The sequence below is a fragment of the Varroa destructor genome, unplaced genomic scaffold (genome assembly GCF_002443255.2).
Source record: "Varroa destructor unplaced genomic scaffold, Vdes_3.0 BEIS01000002.1, whole genome shotgun sequence".
In the NCBI taxonomy this organism is placed as follows: Eukaryota; Metazoa; Arthropoda; class Arachnida; order Mesostigmata; family Varroidae; genus Varroa; species Varroa destructor.
The window spans coordinates 30,884,041-30,897,022 of record NW_019211455.1 but is presented as its reverse complement, the minus strand read 5'-3'; positions in this window follow the sequence as shown (position 1 = coordinate 30,897,022).

Below are 12,982 nucleotides of genomic sequence, written 5' to 3'. Positions count from 1 at the left end.
ATGTATTTTAAGTCTATTTTGGTCAGGTGATTCTTCTGCCCAGTGTGATGTGATTTTGTCAATCAAATTTGACAATCTTCTTGCATTATAGTACTTTTTCAATAGCTACGCAATACACGTAGGACTATGGAAGACTGTCGTCAATTTAAGGTGAAATATACCCTTGCCTGATTCTGACCCTTAATTAACTATGATTTGAGTATTCTACGGAGTACAGAGAAATAATGACTGAAATAAGCTGTTTTTCTTTCCGATTCGAGGACTGCAATACGGCAACATCGACTAAATTCGCCGCCCAGCTATTGTTTTGCATTAATTCAGGTTAAGAAAACAGTGCACGCCCCAGCGTACAGATCTGGCATAACAGCTGACTTCGGCTCCGCTGATTTGGTTCAGGCGTAGGAACCACTTTTTATTATTTTATTTGAACAAAATAATAGTTAAACGGCAAGGCATCATGTGACTAGCGGTCATCGGACGATCTGTTTAACTTCGTTTGTGCTACAATCGGCAAACAATGAAATTATACCACCGATTTATTTTAACTCTCATCACTTGGTCTTTGAAAGCAGTTTTCGTTGACGTGCTGTCTGCTTCCATAGGTTACTTCTTACAGATAGAAGCAGATTGCAATTCGTAAAACCTATTTAATATGGATTTGACCTACAATGGTCCTATATTTCTGCTATGAGTCAACGATAAAATCTATTCTTATAATTTTGTATTTCTTCATGTACAAAGCTTCAAGCATCAAATTATAGCTCGCTCAAATGTCGCCAAAGCATGCGCCTGACATCATGCGATGACGCTATTTGACAGGCGATCTATATGGTAACGCTGTAGATGATTATTAGGAGCCTGCAGAGGCAGGCAATGAGGCACTTCTGCAGCAGAAATAGGCGACCCCTAGGCGGTTAGGCCTAGGTATCGCTTTTGCTGTCTGCCTACAAAGGTAACTTTACACATCCTTTCGGTAATAATTATAGTAGTATAGGTATTTAATGTCGACTTAAGGTCACAATTTCAAGTCATAATTTCAAGTCAGGTCACAAGTTCATAATAACAACGTGTTTTCTCATAGCAGTAATAACACCCACAATATTAATAAAAAGTACGGACACAAAGACTAATTTAAACAAAAAAAGAAGTTGAAAAGCAAACCTTTTTACAACGAATTTTTAACCTTATTATTTGTCTCTACCGGAAAAAAAGCGCTCAGAAAACTCATTTGAAAGAACTAAGTATATAAAAAAAACATTGTTTATTATTTAGTGGGCAATTACCCGATAATTATATAACGATTAAGCTGTATTTATGATTAATAGCTGAGCAATCATATCTCATTTATTGTATAAATGGGCCGCAAGTCGGACTTTTGTTCACTTTAATAAGTGCACGAAACAAGATTTCTTTTTGTAACCCATACGAAACCGACGAGACATGAATCCTCTTGATTTCGTCAAACAAACTATAGGAACAGAGCTCAAATAAAGGTTTGAATACACAAGAGTAAATACAGATACTTTTCACATACCTATAAAGCCTAGACATTGTTATCATTATTAGTCGACTATTATATAAGCCTTATAAGAAGGACATAAATATTTAAGCGCTAGGCTCGTGTATCTCGAAGTCCATGTTCGGTACTGCCTTTAGACATTGGCTTTTGTCAACAATCAATAGTTTCTTTACTTTGAAGCGTGCTTGTAAAGTGTTGACATTTTCTGCGGGGCAGAGCAAGTCCGCGTTACGTGATTATGAGGTATTGCAACTTCTTCATCACCAGATCATAAATCAAAGAGATGTTAAGGTTGCCAAAACATCTAGCCGGTCCGGTGGGGTCAACCGTTGTATTGAAAAAAACGCTGAGCATCTTGTCTATAATTCAGTTCCATTCTATATCAGTAAAATCGCACCGCGCTAAAAACAGATGCCCTTGGCATTATTTTGATACGCTTTACAAGTTTTTCATAGTTTATGTATTCGTATCGTCAAATGCACCTATAGTATAGCAAAAAGGCCAAGAAGAACCGGCCGGCCCTAACGGTCGGGCACAACTTTTTGAGCTTACCAACTGACGCGTTGTCTATGGGAGTCTAATATTGCACTTCACAACATACAGTATTATATCGTACTTACATATGCGTATACTTGTGTTTTCTCCTAGTATTAGGATAAAAAATGTTCATTAGAGAAAATATATCGTTCCAAGCTACTGTAAATCAATACTGGAGGAGTAGCGAAGGAAAACGAACCAATACCTAGCGAGGGATTGGCACTATAGAAACCGAGCGAAACCTTTACTAGCCTTAGCTCATCAGCTCGTATTGTTTCTAGCTAAAACCCTTAATTGCGCATTTTGTGACCATTTAGTTTGACGAGCACCTGTATGAATAATCGACGAACGGATATATATATATCTGCAACGTCATAGTAAAATATTATGTTCTTACATGTACCATTTACTGACGCGGTCCATTGTTGGCTGGCTAGAATGAGACCTTCGTTTTAAATTTACTTTGTTTACTGCAATTCAGCTACGTTCAGTTGAATAAGGTAATTTTTCTAGTTTCAACCCCAGTATATTAGGCGTAATCTGTCCATGTCTGAATTGCTTTGCGATCAGTTGTTGGTCAAGCTTGCCTATCCGGGTCTAACTATGTCTTAAAGCTAAAATCTATACACGGATAGCCTTCCGTCGGCGACATCATGACTCTAACGGCACACCCAGACATCAATTTAAGAAATCTGTTGAGCCTTATTGATTCACCTTGTTTGTTTGTGGATCTACAAAATCCGGAAAAAAAAAGGTTTCAAGCGACATAAGTTAGTCGTTAGCCCACTGGTAGAGGTGGGAGTTGAGAATGTGCACCTATATCACGTCCAAATTCTCGTTCCGTTAAATATTGCATGCTTAACAGGCTCTCACCATTTTAAGATGGGTCTCAAGGCACCCTAGGACCACAGGGCTTCTAAGCGAACATGAGTGTCCTGATAAAGTGTTCTGCACTTTTACACCACACGGTACGGATGGCCATAATATGTGAGGATTAACGAGAAGATAGGTTGTTACTGTGGCCTTTAGAAACACATTGTCAGGTACGCACCATCTATAAAATTACACAGAAGCGGTGTGTTACTTACTTTTCTCACCATTTACGAAAATCATCAGGCACCTCGTTCCCCCTCAGTAGCAACAGGGCTTCAACCTAAGGTGCATTCGAATTCGACAAAGAGCATGTGGCTTTTTAGAAGATACAATTTTTCTTACGTGTTGCCTTAAACTACGCTCATTTGGCTTAAAAAAGGTTGGCCTTCGTTTTATCATAGCATTTGCCTTTGGTATGTTGTCGGACTATCTTGCTAAGTTTTTGTAAAATTCTGTAGACGCCTTCACGTTACCTTTGCCAACCACACCGAGTCAGCCACAGCTCTCGTAGATTTCTCCAGAACGGTTACGTTGTCAAACTTTTTTTTCATTGCTGCTGCTGAGTTGAACCGGACCAATATATGTCGTTATGGGGTGGAAATGGGCAAGCAGGTGTGGAACGAGGTGCATCCTACAGCCACTCGTCCTGCGCGTTGATACCTATATGTATTTGTTCTAAAACGGCATGCTAACTGTTTCGCTTATCACAACATAGGCAAGAATGGTAAAACTAGATAATACGTACAGTGAAGAGCCTGTACCTATAACCCAAAAGTACGTGTGCCTGTCTATGGTTTCCCTTTTTTTTAATTGTTTGCTGATTGCTTGATATCATGCCGTTGCAATTTCATGCGCGGCCCAAACTCGGTACTTTAAAGAACAGCTCAAAATTCGCACTTTAAACTTTGTAAGCCTCGCATTTTGAATCTCGAAGGTGTACCTGCTCGGGTCGGCCATCCGAAGCCAGCGAGAATCTCGGATAGCAAACAACTTGTCAGCTGGCAAAGATCAAGCTATATTCGATTATCGTTAAGCATCCTGAATTCACAGATGTACAGGTACACGATTCACAGATCGTATCTGTGCAGGTTTCTAGACAGAATTATTACGGTTGACGAAAAGTAAAGTTGTTTTGACAGAAATAAGAAGCCATCATGAATGCGGTATGTTTTTCGCTGGTCAATTTTTTTTAACATTTCACCTTCTACGCACTCTCTTCGAATAACTCGTTGTTAGAGTTCAACCTGGCTGACCTTACTATGATAAACACATCCGCGTCAAAGCGCGAACTCTACGACAAATGATCTGATATATGAAAACAAAGCATTCAACTAGAATACGTATGACCATATAAATTGTAAGTGAAAGCATAAATAGGCATGACACGGTAACAGGTGTCTAGCGCCTACTGCTTCCTTTTCCTGTTCTTCGATTGCCAAATCTGCATATGTTTTAAGCAGGTAAGTAAGTAAGTGTACATCATTATTACTAAGCGAAATAATTGCACGGGCTATAGAAAACGTGAACGCCGCGGCAGGCCGATGATGGCGCAAACGACCTAACAACGAACAGCAAACGCAGTCAAGCGTAGTGATCCGGAAGACTTCACAGAATCCGCACTCAGGTAAACATTGCTCAGGCCGTTAAATGACGCCAGACTACGCTGGTTTATATTAGTATTCTCTATCTTTTCTCGCTACAACACCTTATGCTTCGACTTTCCCACGTCCATTACAGCCATCCACACGGCAAGTTTACAAATCCCAGGCCTAAGTACGAAATCTACCAAATTACATTCCATAATGAACAGTAGACCTTAAACGTAACAAATACGTTTCCCGCAATCCACCGTGTTCTATTACTACTAGAGGAATATCGAGCTGCAAGTTCAGAGCGAGTGATATTGAAGTGTATCCAGTTATTTCTAATAAAGTAGTATAGATAGGCCCAACGAGTGCTGAAGGTAAATTTCATTCAGGAATCGGACAAGCTAAAAGCACAGCGATCTGCCCGACTTATTATTATTACCTGCCTACTTTTACTTACATTCATAAGTAAAAATTTTTCAGGGTTAAATGTTATTGGGAAGTCTCAGATGAACTGTTATTGTAATCTGAGGCATTTTGGAACCTTTTTTTTTTTGAGAACCTTTTACCCCGGTCCGAACTGGACATCGCAACACTGCCAAAAAAAGTATAGGCTGGATTTCACATACACTTTCTAAGTTTCCAAATTATTGCAGGCGTTTCTTGCTCACTCTAAAATTCGTTTTTTAACACACTAATGTTTCTGTTTGAGAAGTGTTTCCGCTACACGTCTTATAACATCAATAATGGATAATCTAGATTTATTGCTAGCTTTAATATTTTATTTAATTTAAATTTAAATATGATCCGGTTTAGAATTGTAAATAATCGTCTAAGATTTTTTGGAATTAAGGCAAATGTATATCGAATTGTCCCGGCAAATTGAAGAGTAATTTTGGTTAAAACGTACGGTATAAACGTAGGTCATAAGAACGGAAAACGGAGTATACGATGGCCATCTAAGCGTTAAATGAATGCATCATTTTTTTATAATTCTCTAAAGCTAAATCTTGATAAAAACTTGAAGTTTTTAGTTAGTCAAGTTGAAATTGAAAAAAGGAACTGAATAAATTCATAATGTGCTTACGTTGGGTTTATCAAGCAGTAAAATTCGATGTGAGGTACTAGAATTTAGAAACAAGCGATACGCTATCATTTTTTATGCAATAAACGGTTTCACGTTTCATCGGAAAGAATTTGCTTTTTTTAGCGCGCTTCAAATGCCGGCGATTTTTAAAAAACATTAAGACAGGCTATCAATGTCATTTTTCGGATGTCCTATGTTTTTCCTACATAACACGAGTAGGACCCCTCAGCGAGCGAGAAAAATGGCATCTGTAAGCGACCACCTTACCTATCCGAATTTAGACGTTTAATATGAAACGCTTGTTTACGAAATCGTGTCGTGTAGAGCCGGATCATTTTATTTGGGTTCTAGTGTAAAAATGAACCAATTCCGCCAAAAGTTCTAAAGCTACATAAGGACAAGAATTTACGGGGTTTTACGCCCAATCAGACCTTTTATACGGTCGGTCTTTTTGCTCAGTACGGTGCTAAGGCTAGGTGCAGTCTGCATTCATTATTTCACTATGTTTCAGCCCATAATAGGGCACCCCTTCAAATCCCTATAGTGTGCCCGTGCGGAGGGTGTCTTAGGAATTTGACTGTTGTTCTTAGACTGAAAATTGCCGCTCTCAAAAAAGTGTAGTTCGTCCCTAATACCTAGATTGTAAAGAAATGTTTGTTTCTTTTACTACTTAAGCAACGGCATTTCAATTTCATTCATTTGGGACACCTTTTTTCCCTTGAGATCTTTACTTGTATGTGCAGGTGCAGGTTAATTTTTACCTGTGTGCAAATAGAAGAAATTTTCATTTCATTGAATGAAAGCTTGCGATTGACTGTCATTCGTTTAGTTATCGTGTAGTTACGAGATAACGGATTTCTAGCTCTGAGGTGGCGAAATCAGTTTTTGCAAACAATGTTACGTTGTTTTGCAATGTCCCCCTTATAAAGGCCGTACAATTTTTGTTACCTCAAGGGGAGCGGAGGTCTTTGGTCGAATAATTTACTGTGTTAAAAGCTGCGATTAGCGAATAGAGACCAAATGTACGCCGTGTGGCAAAATGCAGAGGTTCACAAAAGCGGCGCGTGAGTAAATGTGTAAGTAATAGTTAAAAGTTGCAAGGGTTGTTGGTAATATTGGCGTTCTGACATTGTCTATAAATATAGATAAAGCTTTTACCGACACAAGCGTATTGCAACATTGTCACTAAGTTACTCGCTGTCATCTGAAATGTCACGTGTAATTTATCGAACGTATTTACATCGTTTTCATTTTCTTCGTAAACAACCAAATGTTGCTGGTTCAACAATAAGGATGACTAAAACTGTCTTATCAACACATCACAGCCAACTAAACACGTGCGTGACCTGTGTTGCTTGTGTTAGTATGCCCTATGCATGTCAACGTACCATCATGACTCTGTATTCTTCCAATTCTTTACTACTGCCAACAGCACGAGCTCAGCGCTCTTCCACTTTTCTGATAGTAGAAACGTGTAACCCCCGCATCGCGCGGTATGCTAAGTCATTTTGCACCATTAAACTCAGACCATTCCGTTAGTGAACAAGCTGTACTATTGATTCTCTTTTTGACGCGGCGCACCAAGTCGCTCCGAAGTCGTTCGTTTGTTTCAGCTCACGCACACCTCCCGTACCCCGCAGATCTGCCCCAGCCTTCGACGAGGCTGTTTGGTCTCTTTTCCCCCTTGTGTTTCTGGCGGGCGAACGTGTAAAAGGGAGACAAAACGCGAAAAGAAGTGAGGGAGTACAGGCTGAAGCTGGGAGCTGTTCTCTCGCAAGCACTTCACGCAGTGTCAGCAGTGGCACGAAAATTCTAACTTTCAACTCGTTCGACAACAGCAACTCAGTTGCCATCCTAGTCTTTCCGGCCATGGTAAATTGAAACGAGCCACGAGTTTCTGCTTCAGGCCATCGTAATGAGGACGACGTTTGGGTGATACAAATAGCAGACAACGTCAACGATGAGGAGGGAAGGCCGAAGGAGTTCTCAGTTGACGTCAACTAAATTATTGTAACGCATCAGCTTTCCAGGAGCAGTGAACCATCGAATGGCCAACGATTCAGCCAGCTATAGAAAAAAACGAAGGATATATAGCAGACGATCATGTTATGATCAGGTTATGGCGTTCATATCATAGCTGTCCCGCAGTGGCTAAGTTGGCGGAATAAAAAATAAGTCAAACGTAACAAAACAACTATGGAAAAAATAGCGATTTTTTTTCGTATGCACGTTTATTTCAGTATCGAGCGACATTGTTCGAGATCCTAGAATTTGACAATAAAACAACTCGATTACGTATGTTAGCTGGCATCGTCATTACTGGTAGCATCCATGAACAGCGTAAATTGAAATTAGATCAATTATGCTAAGAGGTCAAGAACCCGTGTAACAGTCAAGATATAGGGAAAAACAGATACACATGCATAACGTTTAAGGAATGACCATAGGAAGGTGTGTTCTAGATGAAATAACCTACCGGGATAGCTCATACGAGATATGTCCGCAATCACCTATGGTAGGCTGGACGGAGAAGCATAGGCGTACCTACTATAAAACACTTGCTAGATACGAAGCGTCTGCAGGTAGATAAAGAATACGTAAATGTGAACTTTTATTCGAAAACGATGTATAGATCTCAGAATCAGGGTCTATATATGTCTTCCTCTAGTTGCTGTTTCCTTATGATCTGTTTTCCCTATGTCTGAACAAGTATAGTTGTTACGGTTTCCTAAACGGTGTCAGTTGAACTATTCCTATTTTGATTGCTGTGTTTTATGGTAGCATCTGTTGCGACTGCCCTTGGTTTAGCCAACAATCGTATTTCGGCGTTCGCAACGGAAAATATTTAGTCCATGTATTTGGTGTGCGGATTTACCTCTTTGTCTAGCTTTAGTCATCTTAGTATGGGCTGGGCTTATTTTTTGCCAAGCGGATCAATTTGCTTGTCGATTCGTAGTCTAAACACATAGATATCTCGGTGCGCACACGTAAGCGAAAGCTCATTCAGTGTCGATCGGTGCCCCGGAGCCTATGCGAAAGCCTGACAGGAACCGTAGAGCAAACCATCATAGAACTCGCACCATAAAACGGGATAACGTCGAGAGAAAATACTTGCGTGTGTGCATGACATAGCTTTATATAATCAAGCAACATGTGTTCACGCTTAAGCCAGCCCAGTACTACGCCTCACATAACTGACTGTAGGTTGTGTGGAGCCGAATGGAGGAGAAAAACTACTGAGAACAGGGCTTACGATCTTTGATAACACACACATTCAGCGAAGTATCTTGTGTATGAAGTGTCCTGTATCTATACAAATACATCAAAACTTGCTCAACTCTGGTTCGTAGAACCGAGTCAACATGGACAGCGTTGTTTTAGTTGTGTCCACATATCTATAGAGGGTCGTCTCTGCTTCTGAACGCGGTAGGCGGTGCAATTACAAACTAGCACTCCGTCGACCGCTGCTCTTACCGCTACTGTTGCCAGAGCTGCTTTTCGTATGACTCTATTTTGGCCTCTGTTGGACGGCCTCCTACCACGGCTCTGTGTTGGGGTAGGGAGGTTTTGCTAATAGCAAATGACGCGTGTGACGTTTCCTTATGAGCATCGGCTTTCTTCTGATTTGCGGCTGCTTACGCTAGGTACACAGCGCCAAATATCGTTCAGCGTCGTGCCTTTGCCAGTTAGTCGAATACGGACACACGAAAAATGTGTGCCCGCTGATAATCGAAAGAAGAGATACGAACAAAGAGAATCTGAAAGCGAGAAGATGTATATGCATCGACGCCTTTCTTCTATGATTGGCAGACGCTGAATGGCGTTGTCTTTATTATTTCTACTAGCGGCGCTGCCATCCTCCTTGAAGGCCGTCGGACAGAGTACTGTAGAAGATAGCGCGGGCATTCTATGACCGTCATAGGGATTAAGCTGTCTAAATTTCAAAAGTTTGAAACTGCTACATGATATGCTATTTTAGTGGATACCAAGCCTTTTTTCATGTAGAAATTCTATAGCCCATAAGTTCATACGCGTATATGTAAGATAGTATCTAATACAAAACTATCACCGCCAATATTCAGAAGACAGGTGATGCGAGAAATATTTGCGAACTAATCCAGTTTCACTTGATCATTTCATGGAAAGCAGTTACTTATCTTCCTTCGTTTCAGAAGTTTAGCTCGAATTTTCCTATTGTTGTTCCTAGGGTTGATTTTGACTAAATTCATTGTCTATTGAAATTGAATCAAATTTATTAAATGGCCAGTCATCTACTTATTACATGTATGTTTACCTTTTAATTGATTATAATTATAATAGCATCACCTCAATCACCGATTATGCTAAGCGACCTAGTGACACTACGTACGGCCCACCAGTCGCATACTGTATTTTTTCAATATATACGTAAGGTACCTAAGGTACTAACGATAGAATTTTTTCATCATAGAGATGATACCGTTCATCATCATGGTACCGTTTCCGCTATGAAGGTTACTTAGCATATCGTTGAACATTAGTTGAGCGTACATACACATTAAGGGATATGCTACTTGCGAATGCAGATATGACAAATCGACAACAATACTGACTTTCCTTAGTATTGGTGTAGTAGTTCATAGAAGCTTGCTCCCTTTTCACCTATTAAGGGACGCGAAATGCTACTAAGAGACGAGATTATTTCGACATTGCACCCCTTCTATCAGCGTTTCCATTGCAATTGTTCTGGTATTTGCTGCTTAGCAGGGGTTGAGTGGTATATCTACATAAAGTTGAGCAAATCGTACGCGAACTGCTAAATGCTTTTTTGTTTCAGAGCCGTTCGTCGTTCACAAACAACTGTGTTGATTCTGATCTTGCCAGGGGCAAAATCGTTATCTTATCCTTGTATTACATCACAATAAACCAATATGTGTTCAGCCCACGATGCACCTCATCTACATAGATGGCCTACGGACGATGCATATCCTTGAAGTCAATCGCCGGTGGCTGCCAGAACGACCGATTGCTCGGACATTTAATGACGATGAGGATGACGATGCGAGCGTGAGTCGACATAAGCGGCCCTTCTGTGAACCTCTGCTCCGAGTTTAACCCTATATGAACACCGGTCGCGCCTTTATCGTTCTGATCGGCTTGACCGCCTATGGATGTGCCACTAGCGGGCAGCTTAGTTCGTTGGCTTATGAGCAACGAAGTCTCCATTTTTGGCTAGAAAGAACACGTAGCACATCAAATTGGAGAGAAACGGAAGGCCATAGATAACCGTGACGAGAACAAGACACACAAAGAACTATCAGCCGAGATATAACAGGAAAACTAATAGAATATAGCGGTGGAAATATGTATGCAACCACGAGGAAAAGCCCGGATAGGGTATAGAAAAGAAGGTAAAAATGTAAATGTTGTTACAACTCTTCCACCGCGTCTCGCCGTGCAGAGCGGAGTAGAACAGATCTGTAGAAGCTACGTCCGAGGATGGGCAGCTGCGCGAGCACTTTGGATGCCTGATGAAACCAACAATCAAACGAGGAAATGAAATCAATGTCTGCGCCCGGATCCAGATTGGCAACAGCAGCAGTAGAGAGACTGAATATAGGTTGGACCAGAAAGCGATGCCGTCGTTGACCTATATTGCCCGTTCATTCACTTTGTTATCGATTAGAAATCGTTGAATCTCTAGGATGAATTGGCATAGCGAAGAATCTCCGTGACTAGTCTGAATGCTCTCAGACATCGCACAGTTAATACACAAGTCACTATTAAATAAACAGCATTCTGCACTTTGTATTATTGTGATATGAGTTTTAAATTTAAACGGCATTTTTGTAAAGCTTAAATTTCGCAGCTCTTCTAAAGGCCTGTTGTTTTTGGCACTGTAACAGCACATATCTGTACAATTGTGCACTGTTGATGTTCTTGTCGGTTAGGTACAATTTCGCGGTAGGCTGATATTGTTTAGTCAGTCGATTTACACGTGGACTGTCCTTAGCGTAAGTTCCACCTTCTAACTAGATCTATGCAAATACAAATACATTGTGATGTTCGAATTAAAACGAATATCTTATACGCGCTCCCTCAGCCCAAAGTTAGAATGCAATGTTTATAGTTTCGATTGTGGTTGCAAGAAATCGTCACTCGTCATCACAATAACATATCAAGAACTCGGTCTTTTGTCATTGTAAATATCATTTTGTCTTAGATGCTAAATCGGGTTTGTACAGGGTCTATGATATTGGAGGCCTATCAGCCAAAGCCTACACTGTGCTACATACTCGGCTATTCGACTGCGTTAGAACGTTAAAGCGTTGTCAAGCATTTGAAGGGAACAGCGCTGCCTGGAAGAGATACTCCAGACAAACAGACGGTCGTTGAAACGAAATCGGGGGATTGCAGTGGTGACATTCTCGCGCTGCCCAAGGCGGCCGCTGCTGCTACCTCTGGCCAAATAATGTCCCCCTTACTTCTATTCTACACGTGATTAGTATTTACGATTCTTGACATCTTGGAAAAAGGTTAGCCACTTTCTTCGATCGGCAGTATAATGTTTTCCAAGTAGTACCTGCTAGTTAATCGTGCCATTGCTGGTGAACCAAACATTTGGTGAATAGACAAATCTCCGGTGTGTCTCTACCTAATTCGAAAACGGAAGAGGACCTAATCGAAATAAAGCTCTGCAAGAGCACAACAAATCTGAACGTCGTGTAAATAAAAGCGAGCAGAAAAGACTCCCTTAACTTCCTTAGGAGCTTCATCTTACTACTAAATCATATAAAAATAATCGAAAAGCTCTAGGTTGCTGCTCTCTCGTCTCAGCTCAGTCTTTTTAAGCTTACCTTGTTTCTAGTCTCTCGTCGTTAATCCCCGGTACTTAACTACATACGACGCGTGTCAGCTAGAGAATTAGCACCATTGATGTTCCAAAAGCAACCAACCAGTCCACGATATTTTATTCCTTTTCATATAAGGTTTATTTCCTTTTTTTTTTTCTTCTTTTCAGGAGGCCAAAATCTGCTTAACGATACCCTAGAAAGCAGCCGGCGCCATGAACGAGAAAAAATTGTACGAGTACATTCGTAAAAGGCTGTTCTACTCAGTGTTAGAAATGTCTCAAAAGTCACTAATCGAAAACACTTATTTTATTGGCCCACCAAGTGAAATTATGTGGGGTGCTAATGAATTCGTGCCAAGTCAGCCGTCCAGCAAAGATCTAGGACAAATATACTTCTCTCCACAAAAGAGCTGCGGTTGCCTAGAGCAGACTCTATTATAATAATAATAATCGACAGCAGGGCTTGGCGGGCAAAAGATTTATCTACCATTGGTCAGCCCATTATTCAGTGTGTTTTTGAATAACCCAGCTACAGCATATGCACGAGG